At 41.4% G+C, this 8981-nt stretch overlaps 1 long non-coding RNA gene across 1 annotated transcript in view; it reads left to right on the top strand.

Moving 5' to 3' along the window:
* The window catches only part of LOC111816839, a 21807-nt gene that overhangs the window by 1012 nt on the left and 11814 nt on the right, over positions 1-8981 (top strand). The window contains exon 2 of the long non-coding RNA XR_002821166.1: positions 5569-5577. This is a non-coding gene — a long non-coding RNA (uncharacterized LOC111816839). The remainder of the gene's footprint in view (positions 1-5568; positions 5578-8981) is intronic.

Below are 8981 nucleotides of genomic sequence, written 5' to 3'. Positions count from 1 at the left end.
TGGGGGATTGAACTGCGGTCCCTGATGCTTTTGCTAAGCTTGTTCTAAGTAGGTGCTTTAGACCACTGAGCCATCTCTCCAGCCCCTATCTTGACATTTTAACCACCAAAAAATTCTGGTAATCTTAACAACTAATTTGAAGACAACAATATGCAACATAAAAACAATTCTTGAATTATTATCATCTGGTTTAGTGAAATTCTGGATCATTTCTAATTTTTCCTATTATTTTTATTCTCTTTATAAAAAAGAAACAGAAAAAATCAACTAAAGCAAGAGAAAAATAAATTCTGTGCTTGATGTGTGTGTGCGTGTGTGTGTGTGTGTGTGTTTGTAAAATAATATCACAATGATGTTCACTGTTACAGAAGCCCAGCAAATGGCTGAACCTAAACACTCCACCTGGAAATAAACTTTGACATGACAGGCATATGGCGAGCTATAGGATTTCAGAGGAACATTATGTACAGTTTTGTTTACGAGTAAAAACTTTATGGAGGTCAAGATTCTTTCAAGCAAAACTTGTGGTATAAACAAAATATTCAAAGAAGGAACAAACCTTGGTAAATGTGAAACAATTAATTTCAACCAGAGTAGAGAGCTTGTACAGGAGAACAATGCCTCTCCTTCTGAGCTAATCTCTTTTATCTTCTTAGCTTTTGTCTCATTTCCTTGGTTATCCTACCAGGGAGGCTTCTGGATTCTTAATTTTCGCTATGATTTTATATTGCAAGCTTGATGATGGGATTATGAGCAGAATAAGATGAGACTGTAATGATATTCTACAAATGTGCCTAATGGATCATTTTTGATAGAAACAAAAGAACAGCTTTCAAGATGTATAGATGTTTTGACTTAAATATCCCTCCTCCGTGAACTCTTTTCACTATACTAATGGCTATAATTTTTATTTATGAACAGCTGGCAGGTTATTCCATCAATAGCAGAAAGGAACTGGCTCCCCTCAGAAAAGGTGGGGTCAAATTTGCCACCTCAGCTACAGGCTGCACATGGAATCAGAAAGAAAGGCCCTGCATACAAGCCTTTTCATTCTTTGTTTTCTTCAAGTACAGACACTGATGAATTCTTATGTAAGAAAATGGAACAATAATACATACAGTGCTGAGTATATTTGTAAATGAAGTAAGATGTCTTGAGTCATAAAATTCATAAGTAAAAGAAGTTGGTCTCTAAAAATACCACTCTAAATGCAAGTTTGCACTTTGAATAAGAATGGAAAGATTTCGAAAGGAATAGTTTCATAAAATTGAAATTTTTGGAGAATTTAGTAAGCCAGGTGTGGTGATGCATGCCTGTAATCCCAGCACTCAGGAAGCTGAAGTAGGAGAATCTCAGCGAATTCAAGGCCAGCATGAACTACATGGTGAAATCCTGTCTCAAAAATCAAACAAAAAGGAAAATAAAATTTAGTAACACAGAAGCATGCTTCTGAGCAAAGAACCTGGCTAGGCCACGAGGAAAGCAGGCTTTTTGCATTGTTAGTGGAAGTGTGAGCTACTACAAACACTAGGAAGATGGGTTTGGAGAGTACCTGAGAAATTAAAGCTGGAAACTCCACTGCACCCAGCTATCCCCTACCTGAACGTCTTCCTAGGAGGGTTAACACATCACATAGCTGTGAGACCTGGGTAGCTATACTTATAGCAGCCCAACTCATAATAGCTGCATCTTCAAAGTAGCCCATTTGTCCATTCACAGATGAATAGGTGGAAAACGTGTGGCATTTACAGAGTGGGGCACAGCGCCGCCTAGAGAAGGGAAAACTTGAGCCAGTCACAGGAAAATGCGCACACCTTCAGACCACAGTGCTGAGTGAAATAAACCAGGGCTCATGTTTAAATGCCCCACACAAACCCCAAAGTATAATAAAGAGCAAAAATAGGTGGATAATAATAAGTGGGGGGATGAGTCTTTCTCGAAAAGGGAGAAGATAGAGAAGTGGGAGAGGAAAGGAAAGAGGATGCAGAAGGAAAAACAGAAGTAAAATGTGTATATGTGTTGGTTCCTCATAAAAAATGCGAACATTATGTACTGCAGACGTGTACTAAATGAAAGTAAGTACAGGAAGGAAGCAAGGGCGCCCCCTGGCCTCTTACGTGTTGACGCATCTGGCAGGCCTGGGTAGCCACGCACCTCCCGTTCCATAGAGAGGAAGTTACAGTGGTCAGCATAAAGGCAAGATTTCCAGAAAATTCTTTAAAATAATCATAGAGGAAAATATGTGCCTGTAGTGCATGTGGAGGTCTTTCTAAAAATGTCTACATACAAAGCTGCAGTACCAAAAAAAAAAAAAAGAATAAATAAAAAGAACTTTAAAAACCTGCACTACCAAGATAGAAAAGAAATTCTGTTAAAAAACAGGAGAAAAACGTTCTTTCCCCTCTTTTCTGTTTTAGAAATCTTCCCTGTGTACTAAGAAAGGGGAGACATAAGAGGAGGGGAAGGTGCTCTTCCCACCGCCATTTCTGGCCAGAGGACTTAGAGACCCCAGAGAGACAGGCACAAGAAGACAGCGCTTCAGAAGAAATTGCTTAAACCAGGAGCTGGCAAACGTTTTCTGGAATGAACCAGAAAGTAAATATTTAAGGTTGCCTGAGCCATATGGTTTTGTTCAACTATGTAACAAAACCATTGCAAGCTGAAAGAGCTGCCACCCCAGCATGTCAGCAAAGGGGCACCGCTGCGTGCCCAGAAAATGATGTACAGAAGAGGGGGAGGCCAGCTTTGTCCTGCAGCCTGACACCCTGGCAATCTGCACTGCTGCCTCGACTCCAGAAATATTTGTACTAAAAAAATGTGTGAGACACACACAAACACACAAAGAGAGAGAGAGAAAAAAAAGAGAGAGAGAGAGAGAGAGAGACAGACAGACAGACAGACAGACAGACAGACAGAGAGACAGAGATAGAGACAGAGAGATAGAGACAGAGATCTTCAGTGTGAAGTTTGCTGACCTGTTGTTTAAGGAAACTGATTTGGGGCATCCACCTGAAGTTTTCAAATCTATGAGAATAAATTCAATTGCCATAAGATGTTTAGATTTAGTTTAAATGTCTAAAACTCCTTAGTAAAGCATCTAATGCTATCATTTATACAGTCTGTCAGAAGAGTGAACAGAATTCTCAGGCTTCCAAAGTCTGAACCGCAGTTCTGGATCTGATCTTTATGTTTTTCGTTTGTTTTCTTTTGTTTCGCATTTTTTAGGGAAGGGTCTACAGCATGTTCAGGGTCCCACTACTAGATCGGACTCATAGTGATCTGCCTGTTTACAGCCTCCCAAGAGCTGGGATTACTGGCTTGCACCACCACGCCCAGTCTCAATTGCTGTCTCAGTGCTCCCTGAGGGCAGGACCAGCATAGCAGGCCCGGGGATTGAACCCCCAGCCACTGCGCCTGCTTGCAGGCACTTTAATCCACGGAGCTATTTGGCTTTGATCTTTATGTTTAAAGGAGATAAAGAAGACATTAGTGGAAGAACTTACTGTCCTGTTTTGCAAGAAGCTAGCACTTACCTCTGGCAATATTTCAGCTGTAGTTGCTCTCCATTTTGCTGAGCACCCTTCGGGAACAGCTAAAATCTTACAAGCTAAAGGTAAATAAAGGTGCTGAAAGCCAGCAGCACTTGATGCACTAGTACAGCAGCACTAACGCTTTATTCCTTACTCTTCAGAGGAGGGCACGTGCAATTTTCACCATATCTTGAGTCTCCCCCACTACAATATCTGTGGTGATGATTGTTGATGGAAAAAGCATTTACAAATAAAATTTTTACAAGCAATGTGAAGAAATATGGAAAATAGAAGGCTTAAGCACATAATCCAAGCCTGTACCTTTGGGAGAATGAACAGGGGTGCATTTTAAGGAATTTGAAATATAGGTTTTATAAATGCCATGGGATTGGGGCCTATCTTCAGGACCAGCTTAGAATTTAATCTAAGCATAATGAGTGATGAACCAGTGGTTTTCATGAAGAAAGCCTGGCATGGCAGACATTCATGTGAATGGTACAAGGCCGGAGTGCATGGCTAATGTGATCAGGAAAAGTCACTGCGGCTGCAGTGATATGAATAGAATATCTACAGAAAGGTTGTAGGATTTCTTAGAATCTGAAAATTGGAGGATAAAAATTATCTTCTTTCAGATTGACCCAAACCTCTCTAGCTTTAAAATCTGCAGTCTATATGTTGTCTGACAAAAGGATCCATTAATCCACATATCCACTCCTAAGAAGAAATCACAAATTAAACAGATAGCTTAAAGAAATTTTTCGTTTTATTTGTAGGCTCTATCTTTCAACTCTAGTGGTTGGAACATGCATGATCTTCTAATAAAAACATGATCTTAAGAATGTAAAAACTGATTTTCCTTTCTTTAGGATATGCAGAAAGAGAAAGCAGCACTTTTTTTCCCAGGTAGGGCAGAAGAGCTTTTCACATTCACCTTGAGCCTATAAGATTGCTTCAACTAATCACCATGTCTGAAGGACACCGAGTCCTGCTCCCATGGCCTAAAGCACACATAAGCAATCCACCATCCCAGGCAGAGCAGCTGTACACACTCCTGAACTATGCACCCTGGCTACAAAGCCCATGACACAGGAAGGTGCATCTTTCGTGACACATGACCTGAACAACATTTCACTCCACTCCTTGCATCCCAGAAGGTGCGTTCCCTGTGACACACAGTGTCTGGTGGAAATGAACTGTGAAGTAACAATTACAAAGCTTTTATACAAACCTCTAATGACTATCTATGGCTCCTTGGATGTTATCTAAACTGGCAACCTCTCAAGTGATGACCAGTTCCTCCGTGAGTGTGACAGTGCCCATGGCTGATGCACGACACACACAGTAAGCCGTGGGTTGTGCTATTGAGGCTCAACTATCCAGGAGACTTATTAAGGATGTGTGCCACCCTGTGCACTACCTGGCAGTGGATGAGAACAGAGAGCTCTAAAACACCATTCTGCAGAAGGGCTTCCTGGAAGAGTCCTCTTTGGCCATGCTGTTTCCTTTCGTGCCCAACATTAACATCATTTAAAAATGAATAAATTCACTCACCTACTTGTCCTACAGAAACCTCAGCTCATGAAAGTCTGCAGTGCATTTCCATTTACTGGATTAATAAATTTAATAAAACTACCAGGCAAAGCACCATGTTTTCTTGGCTAAATTCATAAAGAAAAGTGATCTTTAACCTGAATGAGACCATGGTCCAGCAAAAGGTTCTTTCTTTGTTATATGATGCTATTTTGGGAAATCACAAAGTAGCACGAATTTGATTTGCTGGTATTGACTGAGCATATTCGCCAGACTAGGGAACTCAAAAATCAATGCCTTGGTGCTTCGGTACTCTCTCCTTCTAAAGGGGAGAGAAAGTAACATAGCAACCCTGACAGACAGCAGATGCTAGTCAGTAACGTGAGCTCCCACCTGGTGCCGAAGGACAGCGAGTAAAGTCCTATGCTTTGTGCATGTGTACGCCTGTGTCCTTTTTGAGACAAGGTCTCACTATGTAGCTCAGGCTAGCCGTGAGCTCACTTTGTAGCTCAGGCTGGTCTGGAGCTCACAGTGATCCTCCTGCCTCAGCCTCCTGAATGCCGGGATTACAGGTATATGTCACCATGCCCAATTGAGAGTAAAATTCTAAATGCATCCAAGTAAACATCTGAACTAAAATGAACAATCAGATGCAGAAATGTTAGACTTTGTCCTGGTAGAAAATAGTTTTTTAGGCAAAGTAATGATTTAAAAATAAAAGATGACACTGGCAGAAATATGGTTTACTATAGCTGATTGTCAGCTACAAATTTGGGGTTCAGTGTGGCAAGATGGGATGACACAGTTATTATTTTTACAGCTGCTTGATGGGATGGGATGAAGGTAAAATTAAAGGAACACAGATAATTATTGTTTTCCTGATGCTTACATTTAGTGAGAGAGTGAGAGTGTGCATTTTTACAGGATCAGATATGTTTACAAATCTGAGCAATGACAAGAACTTGGATCTTGAATCAAAATAATTGTTGCTGCCCTTGCTCAACTCGTTTAACTCAGAGATTTTATGTGTGTAAAGAATGTGAGATCATTTTGTAGATTCTTAAACTTTAAAGAAAGAGCAGTACTCTGGCAGGCACAGCTTGGAGACCTAAGTGCCACAGCTGGAGACCTAGAGCTGAAGGATAGAGACAAGACTGCACGCGATGCACGCTGTCCCTTTGCAAGATGCAGTGTCAGCCTATCTTGCCACACTGAACCCTGAATTTGTAGCTGACAGCTAAGAGGTGTGGCTAGGACCCTGTCACTATTGATGGGGCTGGAGTACGCAAGCAGGAGTCCTTGTCTCAGGTTGGGAACTGATGGCTTCTCTCTGCCTTAGTAAAAGTCCTGCTAAGTCATCATGGTGCAAAGCCCAAATGGCGCAGGCCACGGAAGCCACATGCTGTGCTCCGCTTTCCTCCTCCCTGGTGCTATTACAACCTTCTACTTCCTTTTCACAAGATCCTGTTTCCTTGCTCCCGCCTTCTTCCCAATCACTATTTGCTACGTCACACAGATGGCCCCCCAAACCTCCCACCATCCTGGCCCTATATACCCTTTGTTCTTCCTGCCACACCCTTAGAAGCTCCACATCTCTCTTTTGCTGTGGTCTTCTCCTTGCCTGCAATAAAGGCCTCTTTTATCTGTCATGTCTCTTTACTGTGCCAAATAAACCTAACAGGAACCTTAGCTCTCCCAGCCACAGGAGTGGGAAAAGCCTGGAGGCGCCTGGACACATCAACAGCAGAAACCAGAGGGGCAGAAAGAGCTCCAAGGGTCTCAGATACCATCACAGGTGGCTGAGCAGGATGTACTCACCTGAACTCCTGACTTGTGACCACTGACCTTCTGGGACTGTTGTGGTGCCCTTTCGGGGCCTACTTTTCCCATTTAGGTGAGTGCAGGCTAACGGCAGAGCAGATCAGGCAACTGGGTTCCAGGGTGTGTGACTGCACAGGGTGAGCTATACCAAGTAGAAGAAAAACAACAGAGAGGAGGAGTTGAAGTGCACTTTAACTGATTATGGCAAAGGCAGACCCTTCTGCAGCCCAGGCTACTGCGAACATGTGCCTTACTCTGCATAGCTTATGCAAATAGAATATAATCAACTTCACTTCTTGCATGAGAGGTGAGCTAAAGAACTCTCTCGTCCCCCTGGCAGTCACATGGCTGTGAGCTCTGGGGATCCACACCGTTGGACCTCCTAGATGCTCCATGTCTTTTCGTGGGCTGAGTTTGTCCAGCACTCTTTTAGAGATGTACTTATTTTTATTAATTTTATTGAGAAACAAATAGCAATGAGACAGTTTCAAAACCAATTAATTCGACAGTTTCAATAATTAATACATTACATATTGTTGTCTTCGTAGTGGTTATTCATAGTACAAGATGCAGACATGATATCTTGTCCAAGCACTATTAGTACAAATCTTTCTTCTCTACTACTATTATGGACTACTGGATTATATTGGATTATTTTGCTGAATTCATGCACCTACAATATTTGAATGGCAATGGAATACCCCTCTCTGACAAAACTAAACACAAAGGGTGATATGGATGAAGGACCAATTTGTATCTGTATATACAGAATGGTTGGGACGGATATACGCTACTTTCTTCTTAATTCAAGGAGTAGAAATGTATTTAAATTCTTTTCCTGCATTACAGTATTGTTTTACTCAGGTCTATTTCTGTTTTTGAACGGATAGACCCAGTGTTGTTACACGACCACTATGTTTTATTTCTAAAATCAATAATTCTAACTAGCACTGGCACTTTTGTCCTAAGGTGCCTCTTCACTGATAATTGTCCTGCCCTGAGAAAGAAGTTGGGGCAGTTGATTCCTCATACTTGTGTATCATTAAAAAAGCAGTAAGATCTAAGCTGCTGTCAGGATATTTCCATAGGTCACCGTCTATTTCTAATTTTTAGATAGAGTTTGTCCAAACTAATTAAGGAAAATTCACACAAATACCAATGGTAAGAGCAGACACAACTCATTTACCTGATTTATTTTATTTTGTTTTTTTTTTGTTTTTTTTGGCAGAACTGGGGATTGAACTCAGGCCCCTGCACTTGCCAGGGAAGCGCTTATTCTACTGAGCCATCTCCTTGGCCCATTTATCTGATTTTTAACACCAATGTTGACTGTCACTTTCAAATTCAGTCAATTGGTTTTATCCCACATTTAAAAGTACTCCGAAATATTTAGGTAATTGGAAAATCCAGTTGCTTAAGTTATGTCTGTGTATAGCAGAGAGTTTCTAAGACCTAACAAAAATGTTTCCACTCATGCATATTAAATTCTGCACTTTTCCACTTTCTGTGATCGTGTATGTATTTTCAATATTAAAAGATTAAGAAGCTTAAAAGATGATTGTCAAAGGTTGACCTGCATAGATAAATAAAAGTGTTAATCCGAAAGAAGAAAATCCGAATCAGAAACGCGATAATTAGAAATAGAGATACAACGCGACCTGTAAGTAGCTAAGCATGAGGAATTTAGCTCCACCAGTGAGCACACACTCTCCTCGTTCAAGCTGGTACCTGTGTAGTTTAGTGGAAGCAGTTGGAAATCTTTCAGTAATTTGGGACAAAATAGAAATAAAAACAACACTTTATTTGCTACAATATCATGGGGTCAAGGACCTGTGAACCATTACCAAAGAAACTGCGTTTTAAAATTAATCAGTGAATAAATCGTGTGCCCTGTAAGTGTCCCTCCTGTCACTTGCGCTACTTTCCTGGCTCTTTGCGCCCACGCTGTGGCTGTGCCGGCTTTCACGGCCTCCATCTGCGTCCCGTGATTTGCACGGCGCGGCCTAGAGATGAGTAACGTGTATGACTTTGGAGCCAAGAATCTCGGCCAAGGCAGAGTTCACTGCACAGGTGGAAGACAGTGCTCTGGTGGGCAGGTGG

The sequence above is a fragment of the Octodon degus genome, unplaced genomic scaffold (genome assembly GCF_000260255.1).
Source record: "Octodon degus isolate 3935 unplaced genomic scaffold, OctDeg1.0 scaffold00042, whole genome shotgun sequence".
Taxonomy (NCBI): Eukaryota; Metazoa; Chordata; class Mammalia; order Rodentia; family Octodontidae; genus Octodon; species Octodon degus.
The sequence above is the reverse complement of the archived record's forward strand: the minus strand, read 5'-3'. Positions and strand labels throughout refer to the sequence as shown.